Below are 24025 nucleotides of genomic sequence, written 5' to 3'. Positions count from 1 at the left end.
CATAAAATTAACCATCACAGTGACCACTATCATGTTGAAATGTTGTCATGTTGTTAAGAATTTGTCTTAATCTATTCTTTTTATTGCTATGACAGAATGTCAAAGACCACATAATTCATAGAGAAAAGAGATTGATTTTGACTCATAATTCTGAAAGGTATGCTACATTATAACATGTAGGATGGCATCAGTTAGGAGAGTGATGAGTGGGTACATGCAAAGAGGCAAAACACTTTGCATAAACTTACTTTAGAATAAAAACTCTCTCACTGACTAATCCAATCTCATGAGAGCAAAGACTCACTGTTGCAAGATATGCATTAATTACTCCTAAGGATTTAATCACCTTTTAGGCCTTAAGCCACCACACTGAGGATCAATTCTCAACAAGAGTTTTGGTGAGGACAAAATGTATTCAAACCCCAGCAACTCCAGGAATCTTTAAATGTCACTTTATTTGAAAAAATTGTCTTTGCAGATATAATCAAGATGAGGTGACTGGGGGCCTCTAATACAGTATAACCACTACAGTTATAAGAAGAGGAAAAACACAAATAGACAGAAAAGAATTCTTATGGTTTAGGTATGAGGTGTCCCCAAAAAGCCCATGTGTGAGGCAATAAAAAAAGTTCAGAGGGGAAATAATTAGATTATGGAAGCCTAAACTCAATCAGTGAATTAATCCACTGATAGGAATTAACTAGATGGTAACTCTAGACAGGTAGTAACTGGCTGAAGGAAACACTGGGGGTGTGCATTTGGGATTTATATTTTGTCCCTTGGGAACAAATCAGAAATACCCACCACCTCTATTTCTCCCTTTCCTGGTTATCATAATATGAGTTGCTTCCCTCTCCCATGGCTGTCCACCATAATGTTCTGCCTCACCTCTGGCCTTACCTCTGCCTCACCTCTGACTAATCCAATCTCATAAGAGCAAGAACTCACTGTTGCCCAGAGCTATGGAGTTGTCCAATGATGGACTGTATTTCTGAATCCATGAGTCAAAATTAGCTTTTACTATTCTAAGTAGTTCTTGTCAGATCTTTTGGTCACACTGAAACAAAGCTGACTAAAAAAGGAAATCAGTAATGAGAGTGGGGCATTGGTGTGAACCTGTGGTTTACAAAGCTGGTTCCCTGGGGCAGGATTTTGAAAAGTTTAGAGACCCAAGCTGGAAAAGCTTTAGAATACTGTAAATAGAATTTAATAGGTGATTCCGCTGGGAGTTTAAAACACCAGAATGCTGATAGAATTGTGAAAAGTAAAGACTGGGCTCATGAAGTTTCAGTAGAGGAAGATTTTATTGGAAATTTGATTGGGGCCATTAGTGTTATAGTTTGGCAAAATACTTGGCTATGTTTTGCCGATTCCTTGAGACTTTCTGAGACACTTAACTTAAATGTGATTAAATTAATCTGGTGGAGGAAATCTCAAGGCAATACAGCATTCAGGTGGCGGCATGGATATTGCTGGTGGCTTTTAACCATTTTTTTTGGTGATAATCAGAAACAGAAAGCGAAGCACACAGATTTGAAAATTTTAGACTTTGGCCAGAAAAGTGTGAATAAAACTGGGACTGAGATAGTTGTGATTGTTAAAGAGTTTATAGTCACTAAAGAGATGCTAAGTAATTGGCATAGAGAAAACAGGAAGATAGACTGAGGCCATTTTGGAAATTGGAAAGACCATACCCATTTCAGATTCAAGGGTGTAAAACAAGAATTCCACTGAGAAGAAGCCATGGGGGGGATCTTGCTTGCACAGGGTGCGGGGTCTAAGAAGTTGTTTCAACATGCTTAATTGCCCAGGCACTCAGAGGCTGCTGTAGCCAATAGTGTAAGAGGCTTGGGTACTGCTCAAGATGATGGCTGACCTTGGCTTCAAGCATGTGGTGCTTTTTTTTTTTTTTTGAAGGAATTTAGGATGGTAGAGTTATGGGGTCATGGAGGCTTCTACTGGGATTTCTAAGGAAGACCTGGGAGACCAGGCAAAATGCAGTAGGTTTGGAGTTAGAGGGCTAGCCCTAGGAGGATAAAACAGGAATATGTGAGAAGGAACCCAAAGCTACACTGGAGACCCTCATGGGTGTTAGTAACATGGAGCATCTGCTGAGGAAAACTGTAGAAACATATCAGAAAAAAGGCAAAGAAGAAGTCCATGTGGACTAAAAACAGCAAGTCCAGAGGTTAAGTTATACAAGCTTCACCTTGTATAAGAAAGAATTGTGGTGCCAGGTCCTCCAGATATTGGACATGGGACTTCAGAACTTGTTTTCCCAGGTGGATTTAGTTCTTGCTTTGGTCCCATCCCTTCTATTTATGTCTCTATTTCTCTTTTATGGAAAGAAAATATTTATTCTACGCAAATTTAAGATATATGTGACTTACTTTTGAACTTTACAGGGAAAAAAACACTTCATGAGTTTGTTTTGAATCTTAGATGAGAGTTTGAACTTATACTTTTGCATAATGCTAACACTGTTAAGATTATGGGGACTCTTCAAAATAGACTAAGTCTATTTTGCACTGTGAAATACACATGAGTGTTTAGGGGTTTGGGCTGAATGTTATGATTTAGACATGAAGTCAAAAGCTCATTTGTGAGACAATACAAGAATATTTTGATGTAAAATTACTAGATTGTGAGAGCTTTAACTTAATCAGTGGTTTGATCCATTGGTATGTATTAACTGAGTGATAACAGTAGGCACAGCAGGATGTGGCTGGAAAAAGTAGGTCACTGTGGGATGTGCCTTTGGAGTTTACATTTTTTCCCTGGTGAGTAGACATCTCCTGCTTCTTCCTTATTTCTGTGTCCTGAGCTGACATCCTCTGCCACACCTTTGTACCATGTTATCTGACCATGAACTGAGTTATGAGCTATGAAGTTATCTTACCATGAACTGAGCTTATAAATCCATGAGCCAAAATGAACTCTTCCTTGTTTAAGTTTTTTTTTTTTTTTTTTTGGTCAGGTCGTTTGGTCACCGTGAAGCACAGTTTAATAAAACAATGATGTAACACAAATAGAGTGCCACATGATGACAGATTGGAGTAATGTATCTGCAAACCAATGAACACCAATAATTGCTGACAGCATCAGAACCTGAGAACAGATATTCCCCTAGAACGTTCAGAGGAACACACCCCTGCTTGCACATTGCCTTTGGATATCTAACCTCTAGAACCATGAGAGAATAAATTTTTGTCATTAACACCATCCAGTTTCTTGTACTTTGGTACAGGACCCCTAGGAAACTGAGACAGAACTCTTTCCTTTCAGTTTTAAGATTCATTTCTCTGACTGACAGGCAGGTGTATCAATAAAGCCTGGTTATTGCTGGAAGCTAATTGAGTATATACACTTGTTGATCTACTTCAAGGAGATCTATTTAATTCACCCTTTCCTTCATTACCTAGTGATATACAGATTAAAAAATAGTACCACAGCAATTCTGTATTCACTTCTTTTTATAAAATATTTATTTTTTACTTGTACACAATACCTTTATTTTTGTTAATTTATTATTATATGGTGCTGAGGATCAAACCCAGGGACTCGCTCATGCTAAGTGAACACACTAAGGCTGAGCCATAACCCCAGTCCCTGTATTCGCTTTTTAGATTTTTTTTTGATAGCTCTAAAACTTTTTTGCAGTACAGAATTGTATAGAATTCTTAAAATTCAAACTTCTAAAAAGAACAGACAAATAAAAAATAGAAGACAGGTGCTAAAACCCAAAAAACTTGCATTTGCCTGATGAACAGGAAATGTGATTTATATTGAGCATTCCTCAGTGTGTTGCAGACATATTTTGAGGAAAAGTTCTGGCATTTCTTTTGCCAGCCCTTGTTTTTTGTTTGCAGCTACTTTTAGAAAAGTGCCCTGATCTTTTAATATTTTTTTTTTCCAAATCTGTGCTCTCCCTCAGCTCTTAGCAAGGGAAGACCTGTGTTCTTTCTTAAGGACAAAGTGAAAGATTGTCTTGCCAATCATGGAGAAGAGAATACCTAGGATATGAACAGAAAGTGAGCCTCATGCTGCTGTCCTGAAACTGTCCTTGTAGGTATTTACAAAGACACCATATCAGATGTAATAAGTAGATACATCCCTAGAGAACTTCTCCTTTTATCTTTTAAGCAGAAATATATTTTATTTGTATCTGTTAAGACTATTTTTAACAAAACTATAAATAAGTAGAAGAAAACCAGTAGAGAAAAAGAAACGGAAGTGAGGAGGGGAGGAAAAGGAGAAGTACTGGGGCCTGAATTGGAACAAATTATGCTTGTATAATTATGTCAAAATGAACCCCAACATTATTTATATTGATAATGTACTAATTTAATTTTAATAAAAGGCAGCGGGGCACAGTGGCAAACACCTGTAATTCCAGCAGATCAGGAGGCTGAGGCAAGAGGATCGTAAATTCAAAGCCAGCCTCGACAAAAGCAAGGTGCTAAGCAATTCTGGAAAACTCTGTCTCTAAATAAAATACAAAATAGTGCTGAGATGTGACTCAGTGGTAGAGTGTCCCTGAGTTCAATCCCTGGTACCATAACAAAAAATTTTTTAAAAAAATGCAGTGGTATTTATTTTTATTTTTTATCAAATAGCTTGTATTAGGAATATATTCCTGGTAGAGATAAATGATTTAGATTGTATTGACATAAAGGAAACTCAAGACTAAATCATCACTTAACCAATAATTTCAAAAAGCAATGAGTTTTTTAAATGTATCAAATTAATTTAATTTTAATTCATTAAATTTTGCAAAATGAATAGAAATAATGTCTTCTAGCTATTATCATATATATGTTATATATGACAAAATTTATGTCAAATGTGTAATTGAAGGAAGAGATCAACATGGAAGACTAAGAGAAAAAAAATAACTGAAAGTGCTTTAAATACATAATGGAAAGCTTTGGCAGGAAGCTGTAGATCTGCCAATATAAGAAACTCTCTAGACAGTGGCAGGATTTTAGAAACCATCCCACAACAGAGGAGACTAGGCTCAGTGAAGATCATGTGGATTTTCTGGGCCTCCCTAAGTAATGACCCAGAGTGCAGCATGTGTGCTAGAGCACACAGCAGAGCACTCAACAGCAGAGGAATACTGAGCCACAAGAAGGACAGCAGCAGCAGGCCTCCCTTTCATCTGAGGGGCAATAGCACCTCACTTCTCAGGACTATTGTTTTAAATACACCTGGCCTGGATAAGCTGAAGCCAGAGCCTTGTGTTTCTGGGAAATACAACAAGAAAATGCAAAAATAAATCAGGGTATTCAAACCCAAAAAACTTGCATTTGCAGACTTCCTCTCCCTACACATCCTAAGGGTACAATAGTCCCCCTATCCCAAAGGGAGCCAAATTTGGACACCCCAGAGGAGGCCCGATAATGCCAAATCCTAAATATACTAGGTTTTGCCAATACATGCACAATTTCGATAAAGTTTAATTTATAAATTACACACAGTATGAGATTATAAACAACTGATAATAAAATATAACAATTATAATGATATGATGAATTTCATTTCTGTGATTGTGGTATCTCTTTCTTCAAAGAATAAAGACAAATGTTGGTGTTTTTAAGAAATGGTTGGCCATAGTAAGAAAACACAGAAAGAGAAACATGGATAAGAAAGAACTACTTACTATATTTCAATGGGTAATGAAAATAAATGAAAACAATTTTATGGGAAGAGTGCAGAGAAATTACAATCCATATGTGCTGTTGATAAAAGAAAAATGATGTAGCCACTAGGAAAACATAAAAGTTTCTAAAAAAAATTAATAAAGAACTACCATCTAATCCAGCAATTCTACATCTGAGTATATATATATACACCAAAAACATTGAAATCCAGATATCAAAGAAATATGTGTATACCCATATTCACCAAAGCATTATTTGCAGTAGCCAAGAAGTAGAAACAACCAAAGTATCTATGAACACATTTATGGATGAAGAAAATGTGGAATGTACATATAGTGGAGTATAGGAAGCCTCATAAAAAAGAATAGAAATCCAATCACATGCTGCAACATAGATAAACCTTAAAGACAATATGTTAAGCAAAATAAGTCTGTAATAAGAGAATATACACTTTATAGTTTAACTTGGTACAAAGTATTTAAAATATTCAAAATCATAGAAACAAAGAAGTTGCTTCCAAAAGACAAAAAGATGGAATTAGTGTTCAGGGGTACAAAATTTTAGTTTTGAAAGATAAAAAAGTTCCAGAGATCTGTAGCCTAACAATGTAAGCCTTTTTAACACAACTGAACTACGTACTTTAAAAAAGGTTAAAATAGAAAATTGAATGCAAATCCAACATGGCGGCGGGTGCTGAGAAATCAAGTCTCTGACCTCTTCAGCTGCGCGGGCATAGGGAGTCTTAAACCATCTAAATGCCATTTGCTCAGAATCACTAGGCAATGGTGAGCTGACATGGATCTTGGGCAAACAGTCTGTGCCTCTCAGAACACACATGGAGCCCGGATCGGCTGAATTCAATCTCCCATTCGCCTGCGTCTCACAGACAAACCGCTGTGACTCAGCACTAAACGATACTGCTGAAACAACTGGTTGGCCCTTCTGAACCTGTGGAGGTTAATACCAACCGAGCCTCAATAGGCAGTGGCCATAGGATTAAGACGGGGCTTGGGAGAGCCATTCAGGACGCACTCGTTGCATTCGTAACCCGGGAAAGGAAACAAACTGTCACCATTTGGATGGGATACCACCATGTCTGAGAACTGACGTCACCAGAATTCAGCAGAGTAGATAACTTCTTTGAAAGCTGCGGCGACAGGTGTGTAACCCCCTAGCCTTCCCTCTCCACACAGCGGGGAAACCTTAAGGGCCCCTCCCAGTTCTCCTGTGATCACGATAGTCAGACCGAGGGAATCAGGAGTGGCACAGGACCCGTGGCACAGGACCCCCGGCTACCGCTCCCACCAGTGCTGTAAACTGAGGTCTCTTGCACCAGCTACCTGGGGCGTGGCTACCAGAGGGCAAGAATAATATGCTGAGGGTTCTCAGCCACAAGCTCCACAAACTTAGGGTCTGAGAGAATGGCAAACAGGGAGAGTGTGCCCAATTTTTCAAGAAAATAGGGGTCCTGGGAGCAACAGTCCTGGCGTGTAGCCAGTATTGTGGTGAGCGTCACCAGTGAGCAGGACCTGCTTGAAGAAAAGTGGGGAAGCAACTAGACACAAGAAAAGGCCCTAGGCACTCACGATTGGAGAACCACCCAGTCTGGGAGGAGGAGCTGCTGCACAGTGGTTGGTTCCTGCGTATTGAGAGGAGAAGCTTGGCCCAGTGGGCACAGCTCGACCTACTGGAAGAGAAGTTAATCAAACTCTAAGACTGCATTTATTAATTATTTTTTATTTGTATTTTTTTTTTCATTTTCATGTTTTTTATTTTTTAAAATTTTATTTTTATTTTTTTAATATTTTTTATTATTTATTATTTTTTATTTTTTTGATTTTTTTTAAATTGTTTTTTATTTTTTTCTTTTTTATTTTTTCAATTGTCTTTTAATTTCTTTTCAATTTCCTTATTCCCCATTCCTTGAATTCTACCTGTTTACTCTCATTCTCTTTAGTGACTACTTCCCATCCCTTCTAATACCTTTCCTCCCAAGCATCAAATAAATTTATAGGAGTAAAAAGTAACTCAGCAGTCAAACAGAACAAAAAGTAACATGAGCAGCATGAAAAAGCAAGAAAGAAAAGGAGTACAAACAATGCAGGACAGCCTAAATATTCAAGAGGAACTAGAGGCATCAGAAAAATGGCCAAATAAAGAAGTCAAGGAATACCTTAGACAGATGGAATGGAATCTTAAAAAGAATATGAGACAGCAAATTCAAGCAATTAAAGAACACATTGAAAATGAATTACATAAACAGAAAAAATAAGCAAATAAGCATCTTTATCAGGAGATAGAAATTATAAGAACAATCAAATAATAATTTTAGAAATGAAGGAAACTATAAACCAAATTAAAAACTCAAATGAGAGTATCATTAACAGAGTGGAGAAAGTAGAAGCCAGAACGTCAGAAAATGAAGACAAAATATATCATCTTGAAAAGAATCTAGCCAACTCAGAAAGGCTGGTAAAAAATCACGAGAAAAACATCCAAGAGATATGGGATAACATAAAAAAACCAAACTTAAGACTCATCATGATAGAGGAAGGTATAGAGGTTCAAACAAAGGGAATGCGCAACCTGCTGAATGAAATAATTATGAAAAACATTCCAGAAATAAAAAAAGAAATGGATGTACAAATTATAGATGCATACAGGACACCGAGCATACAAAATCACAGTAGACCAATGAAAAGGCACATTGTTATGAAGATATCCAATATAAAGAACAAAGATAAATTTTTAAAAGCTACAAGATAAAAGAGGCAGATTACATTCAGGGGTAAACCAATAAGGTTAACAACGGATTTTTCATCACAGATGCTGAATGCAAGAAGATCCTGGAACAACGTATTTCAAACACTGAAAGACAATGGATGCCAAACAAGAATTTTGTATCCAGCAAAATTAAGCTTCAGGTACAAAAACAAAATAAAAATATTTCATGACAAAAAAAGTTAAAAGAATTTGCAGCCAGAAAACCAGCAATGCAAAGCAACTTGAGCAAAACACTACACGAGAAGAAATGAAAAAACAATAATCAAAACCAACAGTGGGAAGTACCTCAGTAAAGCCAGAGGGTGGGGGGAAAGCTAATCATAGAGAAACAAACTAAATTTAAAAAAAAAGATAAATAATCAAACATGGCTGGAAGTACAAACCATATATCAATAGAAACTCTAAAAGTTAATGGCTTCAACTCTCCAATAAAGCGACATAGGCTGGTAACATAGATTTAAAAAAAAATCCAACAATATGCTGCCTCCAGGAGACACATCTGATTTAAAAAGCATACACAGGCTGAAGGTGAAAGGTTGGGAAAAAATATACCACGCACACAATCCTCGTAAGCAAGCATGGGTGGCCATCCTCATATCAAATAAAATCGAGTTTAAGACTAAGTCAATCAAAAGGGATAAGGAAGGACATTATATACTGTTAAAAGGAACCATTCACCAACAAGACATAACAATTATCAATATTTATGCACCAAATAAGGGTGCTGCGATGTTCATAAAACAAACTCTCCTCAAGTTCAAGAATCAAATAGACCACAACACAGTAATTATGTGTGACTTCAACAAACCTCTCTCACCTTTGGACAGATCCTCCAAACAAAAGTTGAATAAAGAAAGTATAGAACTCAATATCACAATCAATAACCTATACTTAACTGACATATATAGAATATATCAACCATCATCAAGTGGATATACTTTTTTCTTAGTAGCACATGGATCCTTCTCAAAAATAGACCATATATTATTCCATAGGTTAACCCTCAGTAAATATAAAGGGGTGGAGATAATACTATGCATTTTATCTTATCATAATTGAATGAAACTGAAAATCAATAATAAAAGAAGAAAAGAAAAATCCTACATCACATGGAAAATGAACAAAATGTTACTGAATGATGAATGGGTTGCAGAAGACATAAAGGAGGAAATAAAAAAATTCTTAGAGAAAAATGAAAATACAGACAAACATATCGAAATCTATGGGACACAATGAAAGCAGTTTTAAGAGGGAAATTCAATGCCTAAAGGTCATTCCACACACACACAAAAAAAAACAACAACAAATAAATGAGCTCACACTTCATCTCAAAGCCCAAGAAAAGAAAGAGCAAAACTACAGCAAATGTAGCAAAAGACAAGAAATAATCAAAATCATAGCGGAAATTAACAAAATTGAAACAAAAGAAACTATTCAAAAAATTGACAAAACTAAAAGTTGGTTCTTTGAAATAATAAATAAGATTGACAGACCCTTAGCCATGCTAACAAAGAGAAAAAGATAGAGAACTCAAATCACAAACATACGGGATAAAAAAGGCAATATCACAACAGATGCTACAGAAATACAGAAGACAATTAGAAATTATTTTGAAACCCTATATTCCAATAAAATAGAAGATAGTGAAGACATCGATAAATTTCTTAAGTCATATGATTTGCCCAGATTGAGTCAAAAGGATTCACACAATTTCAACAGACCAATATCAATGGATATAATAGAAAAAGCAAACAAACGACTACCAATCAAAAAAAGCCCAGGACTGGATGAGTATACAGCAGAGTTTCACAGAACCTTTAAAGAAGAATTAATACCAATACTTTTCAAGTTTTTTCAGTAAATAGAAAAAGAGAGAGCTCGTCCAAATTTATTCTATGAGGCCAACGTCACCCTGATTCCGAAAACAGACAAAGACACCTCAAAGAAAGAAAATTACAGACCAATATCTCTAGTAAACCTACATGCAAAAATCCTCTATAAAATTCTGGCAAATCGGATACAAAAACACATCAAAAAAATTGTGCACCATGATCAACTGGGATTCATCCCTGGGATGCAAGGATGGTTCAATATACAGAAATCAATAAATGTTATTCACCACATCAATAGACTTAAAGATAAGAATAATATGATCATCTCGATAGACGCAGAAAAAGCATTCGACAAAGTACAGCATCCCTTTATGTTCAAAACATTAGAAAAACTAGGGATGACAGGAACTTACCTCAACATTGTAAAAGCTATCTATGCTAAGCCTCAGGCTAGCATCATTCTGAATGGAGAAAAATTGAAGGCATTCCCTCTAAAATCTGGAACAAGACAGGGATGCCCTCTATCACCACTTCTATTCAATATAGTTCTCAAAACACTGGCCAGAGCAATTAGACAGATGAAAGAAATTAAAGGCATAGAAATAGGTAAAGAAGAACTTAAATTATCACAATTTGCAGACAACATGATTTTATACCTAGAAGACCAAAAAGGGTCTTCAAAGAAACTACTGAACTAGCAAATGAATTCAGCAAAGTGGCAGGATATAAAATCAACATGCATAAATCAAAGGCATTTGTGTACATCAGTGACAAAACTTCTGAAATGGAAATGAGGAAAACGCCCCATTCACAATATCCTCAAATAAATAAAATAAAATACTTGGGAATCAACCTAACAAAAGAGGTGAAAGATTTATACAATGAAAACTACATAAACCTAAAAAGAGAGAAATAGAAGAAGATCTTAGAAGATGGAAAAATATACCCTGCTAATGGATAGGCAGAACTAACATCATCAAAATGGCGATATTTCCAAAAGTTCTCTATAGGTTTAATGCAATGCCAATCAAAATCCCAATGGCATTTCTTATAGAAATAGATAAAGCAATCATGAAATTCATGTGGAAAACTAAAAGACCCAGAATAGCAAAAGCAACTCTAAGCAGAAAGTGTGAATCAGGCGGCATAGCGATCGATACCAGATTTCAAACTATACTACAGGGCTATAGTAACAAAAACACCATGGTACTGGTACCAAAACAGGCAGGTGGACCAATGGTACAGAATAGAGGACACAGAGACTAATCTACAAAGTTATAACTATCTTATATTTGATAAAGGGGCTAAAAGCATGCAATGGAGGAAGGATAGCATCTTCAACAAATGGTGCTGGGAAAACTGGAAGTCCATATGCAACAAAATGAGACTGAATCCCCTTCTCTTGCCATGCACAAAAGTTAACTCAAAATGGAACAAGAAGCTTGATATCAAATAAGAGACTCTGCATCTGATAGAAGAAAAAGTTGGCTCTGATCTACATATTGTGGGGTCGAGCTCTAAGTTCCTTAATAGGACATCCATAGCACAAGAATTAATAGCAAGAATCAACAAATGGGACTTACTTAAACTAAAAAGTTTTTTTCTCAGCAAAGAGAAACAATAAGAGAGATAAATAGAGAGCCTAAATCCTGGAAACAAATTTTTACTCCTCACACTTCAGATAGAGCCCTAATATCCAGAGTATACAAAGAACTCAAAAAATTAAACAATAAGATAACAAATAACCCAATCAACAAATGGGGCCAAGGACCTGAACAGACACTTCTCCGTGGAGGACATACAATCAATCAACAAGTACATGAAAAAATACTCACCACTCTATTAGACAGAGAAATGCAAATCAAAACCACCCTAAGATACCATCTCACTCCAGTAAGATTGGCAGCCATTATGAAGTCAAACAACAACAAGTGTTGGCGAGGATGTGAAGAAAAGGGTACACTTGTACATTGCTGGAGGGACTGCAAATTGGTGCGGACAATATGGAAAGCAGTATGGAGATTCCTGGGAAAGCTGGGAATGGAATCACCATTTATTTTTTATTTTTTTTTAATTTATTTTTTTATGGGTTGTTCAAAACATTACAAAGCTCATGACATGTCATCTTTCATATATTTGATTTAAGTGGGTTATGAACTCCCATTTTTACCCCAAATACAAGTTGCAGAATCACATCTGTTACACATCCACATTTTTACATAATGCCATATTAGTGACTGTTGTATTCTGCTACCTTTCCTATCCCCTACTATCCCCCCTCCTCTTCCCTCCCATCTTCCCTCTCTACCCCATCTTCTCTTATTTAATTCTCTCCCTTGTTTTTTTTTTCTTTTTCCTATTTCCCCTCACAAACTCTTATATGTAATTTTGTGTAACAATGAGGGTCTCCTTCCATTTCCATAGAGTTTCCGTTCTCTCTCTCTTTCCCTCCCACCACTCGTCTCTGTTTAATGTTAGTCTTTTCCTCATGCTCTTCCTCCCTGCTCTGTTCTTAGTGGCTCTTCTTATATCAAAGAAGACATTTGGCATTTGTTTTTTAAGAACTGGCTAGCTTCACTTAGCATAATCAGGTCTAATGCCATCCATTTCCCTGCAAATTCCATGATTTTGTCGTTTTTTAGTGCTGCGTAATACTACATTGTGTATAAATGACACTTTTTTTTATCCATTCATCTATTGAAGGGCATCTAGCTTGATTCCACAGTCTAGCTATTGTGAATTGTGCTGCTATGATAAATGATGTGGCAGTATCCCTATAGTATGGTCTTTTATGTTCCTCAGGAAATAGTCCAAGAACGGTGATAGCTGGGTAAAATGGTGGTTCCATTCCCAGCTTTCCCAGGAATCTCCATACTGCTTTCCATATCGGCCACACCAATTTGCAGTTCCACCAGCAATGTACAAGTGTACCCTTTTCTTCACATCCTCGCCATCACTTATTGTTGTTTGACTTCATAATGGCTGCCAATCTTACTGGAGTGAGATGGTATCTTAGGGTGGTTTTGATTTGCATTTCTCTGTCTGCTAGAGATGGTGAGCATTTTTTCATGTACTTGTTGATTGATTGTATGTCCTCCTCTGAGAAGTGTCTATTCAGGTGTTTGGCCCATTTGTTGTTTGGATTATTTGTTATCTTATTGTTTAATTTTTTGAGTTCTTTGTATATTCTGAATATTAGGGCTATATCTGAAGTGTGAGGAGTAAAAATTGGTTCCCAGTATGTAGGTTCCCTATTTACCTCTCTTATTGTTTCTCTTGCTGAGAAAAAAAAAACTTTTTAGTTTAAGTAAGTCCCATTTGTTTATTCTTGTATTTAACTCTTGGGCTATGGGTGTCTTATTAAGGAATTTGAAGCTCGACCCCACAATATGTAGATCAGGAGCCAACTTTTTCTTTTAGCAGGCATAGAGTCTCTGATTTGATATCAAGCTCTTTGATCCATTTTGAATTAACTTTTGTGCATGGCGAGAGAAAGTGTCGCGACCCCTTGCCCGCAAGGAAGACGCAACTCAGGAATCTTCTTTCAGCAGTTTATTCAGGCCCTTGATATTTCTTCTAATTCCTTCGGATGCCCCTCCCAGCCTTAATAAAGCATCTCAAGCCCCAATGCGAAGCTGCCACGTGGAACTTTCTCATAGGGTGTTGAAAAACCATGCGCCAACTCTCCCCAATAAGGAGTTGTTTGTCACAGACCACAGCGGAGTCAGCGCCATCTTGTAATGGCGACCATAATCTGCAGAAGTGGCTCACCACAGAAAGGGGTTCGGCGTCATTTTGTTACTTATGGATTTCCAGTTTTCCCAGCACCATTTGTTGAAGATGCTATCCTTCCTCCATTCCATGTTTTTAGCACCTTTCTCAAATATAAGAAAGTTGTGATTTTGTGGATTGGTCTCTGTGTCCTCTATTCTGTATCATTGGTCCATCTGCCTGTTTTGGTAGCAGTACCATGCTGTTTTTGTTACTATTGCTCTGTAGTACAGTTTGAAGTCTGGTATTGCTATACCTCCAGATTCACACTTCCTGCTTAGAATTGCTTTTGCTATTCTGGGTCTTTTGTTTTTCCATATAAATTTTATGATTGCTTTATCTATTTCTACCAGAAATGCCATTGGGATTTTGTTTGGCATTGCATTGAACCTGTAGAGAACTTTGGGTAATATCGCCATTTTGATGATGTTGGTTCTGCCTATTCATGAACAGTGTACATTTTTCCATCTTCTAAGATCTTCTTCTATTTCTCTCTTTAGGTTTCTGTAGTTTAGTTTTCATTGTATAAGTCTTTCACCTCTTTTGTTAGGTTGATTCCCAAGTATTTTATTTTATTTTTTTGAGGATATTGTGAATGGGGTGGTTTTCCTCATTTCCATTTCAGAATTTTTTTTGCTGATAAACAGGAATGCCTTTGATTTATGCGTGTTGATTTTATATCCTGCCACTTTGCTGAATTCATTTATTAGTTCTAGTAGTTTCTTTGTAGACCCTTTTGGGTCTTCTAGGTTTAGGATCATGTCGTCTGCAAATAGTGATATTTTAAGTTCTTCTTTTCCTATTTTTATGCGTTAATTTCTTTTGTCTGTCTAATTGTTCTGGCTAGTATTTGAAAGACTAAATTGAATAGAAGTGGTGAGAGAGGGCATCCCTGTCTTGTTCCAGATTTTAGAGGGAATGCCTTCAAGTTTTCTCCATTTAGAATGATGCTAGCCTGAGGCTTAGCATAGATACCTTTTACAATGTTGATGTAAGTTCCTGTTATCCCTAGTTTTTCTAGTGTTTTGAACATAAAAGGATGCTGTACTTTGTCGAATGCTTTTTCTGCATCTATCGAGACGATCATGTGGTTCTTATCTTTAATTCTATTGATATGGTGAATAACATTTATTGATTTCTGTATATTGAACCAGCCTTGCATCCCAGGGATGAATCCTGCTTGATCATGGTGCACAATTTTTTTCATATGCTTTTGTATTCGATTCGCCAGGATTTTATTGAGAATTTTTGCGTCTATGTTTATTAGAGATATTGGTCTCTAGTTTTCTTTCTTTGAAGTGTCTTTGTCTGGTTTTGGGATCAGGGTGATATTGGCCTCATAGAATAAATTTGGAAGAGCTCCTTCTTTTTCTATTTCTTGTAATAGCTTGAAAAGTATTGGTGTTAATTATTCTTTGAAAGTTTTATAAAACTGCACTCTATATCCATCCGGTCCAGGGCTTTTCTTGGTTGGTAGTCTTTTGATGGCTTCTTCTGTTTCTTCCTTTGTTATTGGTCTGTTTAAATTGTGTGTGTCTTCCTGACTCAATCTGGGCAGATCATATGACTTAAGAAATTTATCGATATCTTCACTATCTTCTATTTTATTAGTTTCAAAATACTTTCTAATTATCTTCTGTATTTCTGTAGTGTCTGTTGTGATATTGTCTTTTTCATCCTGTATGTTAGTAATTTGAGTTTTCTCTCTTCTTCTCTTCATTAGCATGTCTAAGGGTCTGTAAATCTTATTTATTTTTTTAAAGAACCAATTTTTAGTTTTATAGATTTTTTCAATAGTTTTTTTGTTTGTTTGTTTGTTTCAATTTCATTGATTTCCACTCTGATTTTAATTATTTCTTGTCTTCTGCTATATTTGCTGTTGTTTTGCTCTTCCTTTTCTAGGGTTTTGAGATGTAGTGTGAGTTCATGTATTTTTTTTCTTCTTTTTTTGAGGAATGAACTCCAGAAAATGAATTTCCCTCTTAAAACTGCTTTCATTGTGTCCCATAGATTCCGGTATGTTGTGTCTGTATTGTCGTTTATCTCTAAGAATTTTTTGATTTACTCCTTTATGTCTTCTGTAACCCATTCATCATTCAGTAACATATTGTTTATTTTTCTTTTAATGCAGAATGTTTCCTTCCTTCTTTTATCATTGATTTCAAGTTTCATTTCATTATGATCAGATATGGTGCATAGTATTATTTCCACACCTTTATATTTACTAAGAGTTGCCCTGTGGCATAATATATGATCTATCTTTGAGTAAGATCCATGTGCTGCTGAGAAGAATGTGTTTCCACTTGATGATGGTTGATATATTCTATATATGTAGGTTAAGTCTAGGTTATTGATTTTATTATTGAGTTCTATAGTTTCTTTATTCAGCTTTTGTCTGGACGATCTGTCTAATGGCGAGAGCGGTGTGTTGAAGTCACCCATAATTTTTGTGTTGTGGTCTATTTGACTCTTAAACTTGAGAAGGATTTGTTTTATGAACGTTGCCACACAATTGTTTGGTGCATATAAATTGATAATTGTTATGTCTTGTTGGTGGATGGTTCCTTTTAACAGTATATAGTGTCCTTCTTTATCCCTTTTGATTAACTTAGGTTTGAAGTTGATTTTATTCGATATGAGTATGGCCACTCCTGCTTGCTTCCGAGGGCCATGTGAGTGGTATGATTTTTCCCAACCTTTCACCTTCAGCCTGTGTATGTCTTTTCCTATCATATGATTCTCCTGAAGGCAGCATATTGTTGGATTTGTTTTTTTGATCCAGGTTACTAGCTTATGTCTCTCAATTGGTGAGTTTAGGCCATTAATATTTAAGGTTACAATTGAAATATGATTTGTACTTCCAGTCATGTTTATTTATTTATTTATTTTAGTTTGGCTAGTTTTTACTTTTTAGTTATTTTCCTCCCGCTTTACTGAGATCCCTCCCACTGTTAGTTTTGGGCACTATTTTTCAATTCCTCTTCTTGTTGTTTTTTGCTCAAAATGCTTTGCAGTGCTGGTATTCTGGCTGCGAATTCTTTTAGTTTTTGTTTATCGTGAAAGATTTTAATTTCATTGTCAAATCTGAAGCTTAATTTTGCTGGATACAGTATTCTTAGTTGGAATCCATTATTTTTCAGTGTTTGAAATACATTTTTCCAGGATCTTCTCGCTTTCAAAGTCTGTGATGAAAAATCAGTCATTAACCTAATTGGTTTACCCCTGAATGTAATCTGCCTTCTTTGTCTCATAGCTTTTAATATTCTCTCCTTGTTCTGTATGTTGGCTATCTTCATAGTTATATGTCTTGGAGTTGGTCTATTTTGATTTTGAATGTTTGGTGTCCTGTAGGCTTTCAGGATTTGGCAATCCATTCCATCTTTCATCTCTGGGAAGTTTTCTAGAATTATTTCATTTAATATGTTGTCCATTCCTTTGGTTTGAATCTCTATGCCTTCTTCTATCCTGATGACTCTCAAATTTGGTTTTTTTATGACATCCCATATCTCTTAAATAGACTGCTCATGGAACTTAAGAATCTTTTCTGTGTTGACTATATTCTTTTCAAGTTGATAAACTTTGTCTTCATTATCTAATGTTCTGACTTCTACTTGATCTAGTCTGTTTGTTATATTCTCATTTGAGTTTTTAATTTGGTTTATAGTTTCCTGCATTTATGGATTACTGTTTGATTTTTTTTTTTAAGATCTCTGTCTCCTGGTAGAGCTCTTCTTTGCCATTTGAATTTGTTTGTTTAATTAATTTTCAAAATATACTTTTAATGCTTGGACTTGCTGTCTCATGTCTTCTCTAATATTCCTTTCCATCTGAGTTAGGTATGCCTTGAGTTCTTTTCCTATCCATGTTTCAGATGCTTCTAGGTCCTCCTGTAGATTTAAGTTGTCCTGCATTGTTTGTACTCCTTTTTCCCTTGTTTTTTCATGATGTTCATGTTACATTCCAGTTCTGTTTGACTGCTGTGTTTTTGCTTTCTTCTATAAATTTGTTTTGGCTTTGCATATCTCTGTTGTCTCTCCTTTGTGGTGGGAGATTATGCCTGGAGATGTTGGGGTTTATTGTACTTTAAAGCTGATTTATTTAATTTATAAAGGACTTCCAGATTCTGTATGCATATAGTGATTTGTTGTTTGTTCCTAGGACTTTATGTTTAGGTTAGGTGTTTGAAGCTATAAGGGTTAGTATGTCTTGGCTACTTTAGAAGGTTGCTCTACTGAAGGGGGATACTAACTGTCGATTGGATCAGGGTGTTGGTAGTAGCTAGGTATTTAGGAGGCTTATAGACCGCCTTGAAACATTCACCTATTTGCATTTAGACAATTACACATAATGAAGGACGTAATGCTTGGGATAAAAGCTGGGGGAAGGGGAAGGAGGGTGCTCTTAAAAAGAAAGAAAGAGAGGGAGATAGATAGAATAGAGGAGAATGGAAAGAACAATAAAACTTGAAAGGGGAAAGAAAGAAGGAAAAGGGGAGAGAAAAAATAAAATGAAATAAAATAAGAAATAAAATTAGGTCTTAGAGATCCATTTTCTTCTCTTCCTGTAGGCAGAGCTGTGCCCTCTGAGCTGAGTTTTGCCATCTATGTGTTGACAGCAATTTCTGTAAGGCGGCTCCTGGGAGTCTCTCAATCCTGTTAGTCCAGAGCCGTTTTACTTCTCCGGCCCCTCCTCCCCTTCCTCCTGCCAGCCAGCCAGGTCCTTCTCACCGGAGGTGGTTCCCCAAGGTTCTGGTTACACTTTCAACCACACTGCGTGCCCTATTTCCCGAATGACTGAGGACTCTCTTTGTCATTCTTCTAAGCCCTAGTGCTGTGGAGCTGTGATCTGGGAGTCAATAGTTTAATTTTTCTGGACCCCTTTATTGGGCAAACCCTTGGAAGCTGGCGGTTAAGACCTTGGGTTTCGCCAGTGGTGGTAATGGGAATTGGGGGTCGAGAATCCTCTCTGCTTCCCTCAGCCCCTACAATCACAACCCCTCCGCTGCCGGTAGGAGAAGTTGGAGGTCAGGAGTGCCCTCTGTTTCCCTCTGCCCCTATCATCACACCCTCTTCATTGGCGGTTAGGGGAGTTGGGGGTGGGGAGTCTTCTCTGCTTCCCTCTGCCCCTACAGTCACGCCCACGTCATTGGCGGTAGGAGGAGTTGGGGGTCGGGAGTCCCTTTGCCCTTATGGTCATGCCCACAGAGAGATTTTTGAAGTTTCCAGGTTGTTTGTATCTGGTGTGGGTGGGAGTCACACACCTGGTAAAGTAGATTCTGCTGGGAAGGAATCTCGTTGGCCGAACCCTGGTGACTTCCCCTCTCTGCTATGGCGGGCCCCTGGCATTTTGCCGGAGTGTCTGAAGGGAGGGGTGGGACTGGCTTGTCTCTGGTGTGACTCAATCTCTGGTTTTAGTTCCCAATTCGCTATTTCATAAAGGCTTGGTTAGAGTCCCTTCACGTTGCCTCGGGGCCTTTCGCAGAGCCGGGCGGGCAGGGGCCGTTCACCGTGAGAGCGGGCCGTTTGCAGAGCCAGGAGGGCGGGGGCCATTCGCAGAGCTGGGAGGGCGGGGGCTGTTCCCAGAGCCGGGCAGGCGGGAGCTGTTTGCCTGAGCCAGGCACGCAAGGGCCATTCACTGTGCTGGGCCCCCCGGGACCATTCACAGAGCCAGGCCGGCAGGGGCCATTTGCAGAGCTGGTCAGGCGGCGGCCTTTCGAACATTCGTCACAACGGGCGGGAGGCGGCCGTTTGGCGGCACCCGGTGGGACAGGACCTCTGGGCCTCATGGCCGAGATTCATTCATCTGGGACAAACTGTCACCTCCAATAATCTTACTAATTCCCTGCAGGTCACCTTTCAGCATAATTTTGCTAGAAGTTTCTCAGCAGGTAGAATCTAGGCATATTAATGGGTCTCTCTGATCTCGTTAATGTGGAGGATGGAATATTACTCTGCATTAAAAAATGACAAAATCATGGAATTTGCAGGAAAATGGATGGCACTAGTGCAGATTATACTAAGTGAAGCTAGCCAATCCCTAAACAACAAATTCCAAATGTCATCTTTGATATAAGGAGAGCAACCAATAATAGAATAGGGAGGAAGAGCATGAGAAGATCACCATTAAAAATGGGCAAGAGGGGGGAGGGAAAGAGAGAGAGAAGGCAAATTGCTTGGTAAAGGAAGGAGACCCTCATTGTTATACAAAATTACATATAAGAGGAAGTGATGGGAAAGGGGAAAAAACCAAGAGAGAGAAATGAATTACAGTAGATGGGGTAGAGAGAGAAGATGGGAGGGGAGGGGAGAAGAGTGGAGGAGTGATTGTAGAGGATAGGAAGGGCAGCAGAATACAACAGACACTAGTATGGCAGTATGTAAAAAAGTGGATGTGCAACCGAGGTGAATCTGCAATATGTATACAGGGTAAAAATGGTAGTTCATAATCTGCTTGAATCAAATGTATAAAACATGATATGTCAAGAGCTTTGTAATGTTTTGAACAACTAATAATAGTAGTTAAAAAACATATTATCCTAAAAGAATTGAATGATATATATTTTTTAAAATTCAATAAAGTATTTTTTTCTTTATTCATTTCAAATTCTAGTATTTAATTGAATAGCAATGCATCCAGGTTGTTTAAAACTGGAAATACTTTTATGTTCTTTACCTCTACTTCTATACCCAGAAAAAGAAATTCCATTAATAATTTCTTAAGTATTTTTCCAGAAATACTCCATACATTTATGTGCATGAAAATGTATATGTCAATCTGCAGAATATCAAATCATCACACAATGTAGTATGTCGTATCTCATGCTTAAACACTCAGGGTCACTCCAGTTTAACTAAGTTGCATGAAATAACCACACAGAGACAGAAATATACATTTTTATTTTTATTTGGGTCCTGTGATGGCTCCTCTGAACTTAGAGGTCCATGAAGAGAGAGAGAGAGAGAGAGAGAGAGAGAGAGAGAGAGAGAGAGAGAGAATGAATTTCAATATTGCTGAACCTTTTTATTAGAGAGGACATTCAAATGAGGCAAGGGATCAGGGTTTCAGGGGATTGAATCTAACCTCATGATGTCTGCTGTCAGCAGGTTGACTGACATCTAGGGAGGCAATGCCCATCTCATAAGTGTGTGGGGATTATGGCAGAGCAAAAAAAAAAGACCAGAGAACAGAGGCACAACATCAGTTCATTCAACTTTGTGTGCTTGATTCCCATAGTTCACACACATATGGACAATGGCTGGCTTGCCACATCTCCATATTCAAATCACTCAAGGCTAATGGGCACTTGTTTTCTGAGTGGCACCTCTTAACAGTAGTACATTGTTTTCTGTGCTTTACCAAATGTTTCTTAAAGCTTATTTATCAATAAATATATTTACTTCATTCTTTTACTAGAAAGGGCCTGCATATTCCAGTATTCCATAAAACATAGGTGTCGTGATGTGTCATGTGCTCATCTATTTACATGAGCTGGATCATGTAAATAGATGAGATTGTTCAGAATGAGCCAATGGGCTGTGGGGCTGGGGTTGTGATTCAATGACAGAGCACTTGCCTAGAATGTGGGTTCAATCCTCAGCACCAACTACAAACAAATAAATTAAAGGTCTATCAACAACTAAAAAATATTTTAAAAAAAGAATGAGTCAATAGGTAGTTTGAGCACACCATCTGTTAACCTTTGTGTCTCCTTGTGATTAATTTCAAAACAGTGGGTGTGTTATGTGGTGTAGATGGTATCTTTAGGGAACTTAAAGCACTGATCCTAGGGCTGGAAGTATAGCTCAGTGGTACAGTAATTTCCTAGCATGCACAAGGCCCTGCACAGGCCCATAGCCCTGTAAAAAACAAATTTGGATTCTCATTTCTTGGAGAACTGAAATACAGATGCTTTTAGACACTGACTTAATTTCACAGAAACAAACCTTGAAAGGGTTTAGTCATTTTTATGCACCTGCCTACACTGAGAGAACCTGCTTCCCCTGTGCCCTGAGTAAGAGAATCCAAATGCTGAATCATCTTAACTTCACAGCCACAATTGCATCTCTGACCTGAATCCCCCATGCTGGCTGTGAAAGACAGTTTTTGTGTAGGTCCTGCAGTTTATGGCCTGTGACTTCATAATTATCTGGGTTACATTGTACAACTGGTGTTCTCTCTCACACAATCTCTTTATTCTTACTTAGCAGGGCCCATGTGAGGATTCAGGGAATAAATGTGCATAAAAAACAGAGCATGGTCTCTGGCATTCACCATGCACTCAGCTACGTTAATTTCTTTTGTTTGTTTCATAATTCTCTTTCTTTAGTGTTATGCTCTTGCTATTCTGTGATATCATAGATCTCATATGCTATTTACATTTTAATCTGAAATTTCAAACAAGATGCACAAATTTAAAATGAAAAGCAGTTTTTACTATGGCACCTTTGGAAAAATAATGTTCTAAGCAATGGTGTTGGCAAATATTTTGTGTAGCACACTGTTGTATCTTGCATTTCTTCATGGGTAAGAGGAAATGAATATATTGTTAACACACCTCTTTTTTTTAATTTTGTAAACTACCTATTTCTATCACCCCAGCTCTCCTACTGCCTACAGCATAGACTACTTGTCTATTGCCTTCTCTTCATCACCTTCAGCCTTTTCAAAGAAAGCTTGGCAGAATAAACAAAACAAAAGCAGCAACAACAAAAACCTATTTATAGAAATAAAAACATGTCCACAGGATCCCAATTGCACAGAGTAAGGTCCTAAATTCTGGGAAGCCATCTGCCACAGAAACATTCTTCCCCCTGTGTAAAGATCCAGTAACAGGATTGAGAAGTGCCTAATAATTCCCCTCCAGGTACCATAACCTGATGGAAAACGGTCAGGCTGCCTGCAGCAGGTATTGCTGCCCTCATGGAAATTACAGCAAGAGGTCACTCCAAGTGCTGCAATCTGCAGCAATTCAATGATAAGTCATCAGTCATCTGCCAGTTTTACTACAGGTTCCTCAGGAGTTAACTCAAAAATACTGAATAATTTGGAGAAGAAGCTGAGAAAATTAAGAAAACAAAACTAGCCACAATTGTGAAAAGCTCAGGACTTGCTCTGCCTTCATTACTGGGGCCAAAGATGATTACATTGGCCAATGCCTTGGTGGCCCCTGGGAATACACTGCCCTAAAGAGTGTCAGAGTGTCAGCTTTTTCAAGAGAGGAAAATTACTCAGAGATGAAAGGTGAAAATAAGTGCATTCCTTCCTGTATTTTTTTTTTGTCTGTGTGTAAGTATTGGGGATTGAACCCAGGGCTTTGTGCCTGCAAAGCAAGCTCTAACAAGAATAAGAGCATAGATAAATTAAAAGATTTGCCCAACTTCAGGGCATCCAGATTTCACTCAAATAAATGCTAAATTGGAATTGTAGCCAAGCTATGTTTTCCCCCACTGTTAACATTGTTTCTAATTGCATAGGAACCAGCTCTGTTTCTTTTCTCACTTAACTGCATCTGAATTCACAGGTGTCTCATTTGGGTTTCTAGATAACCAGTGTGAGTTGTAGGGCAGAGAATAGGCAGTGTTCACAGGAAGATGCACACAGCTGGATGCATGCTACTTGCTCACTCTCTCAGAGATCTCTGGGCTTTACACCTGAGGTTTTGCACATGACCCTGGAATTTACAAAAGCATTTATTTTAGCTTTGATTCCTTAGTGAACAATTCCAGTTATCTACATGCAGGCTTTCTGGCTACCAGGGTGTAGAAAATGCAGAATCTTTTCTCTAGAGCCATCTAGGTGTGCTCTGACTCCCTTCTCCATGTTTCTTGCAATTTTCCAGAAGCCTGAGCTGGTGTGCAATTTCCCAAAAAGTGCATCCATAATTTAAAAAATCACACTCAAAAACCTAATGGTGAAACAGTTTCTAACGAAGTACATACATACTCTACAGTGGCTCTGCGAATAAGCAACTCAAAA

Source organism: Callospermophilus lateralis, chromosome 9 (genome assembly GCF_048772815.1).
Source record: "Callospermophilus lateralis isolate mCalLat2 chromosome 9, mCalLat2.hap1, whole genome shotgun sequence".
In the NCBI taxonomy this organism is placed as follows: domain Eukaryota; kingdom Metazoa; phylum Chordata; class Mammalia; order Rodentia; family Sciuridae; genus Callospermophilus; species Callospermophilus lateralis.
Note: the sequence above shows the minus strand (reverse complement) of the source record.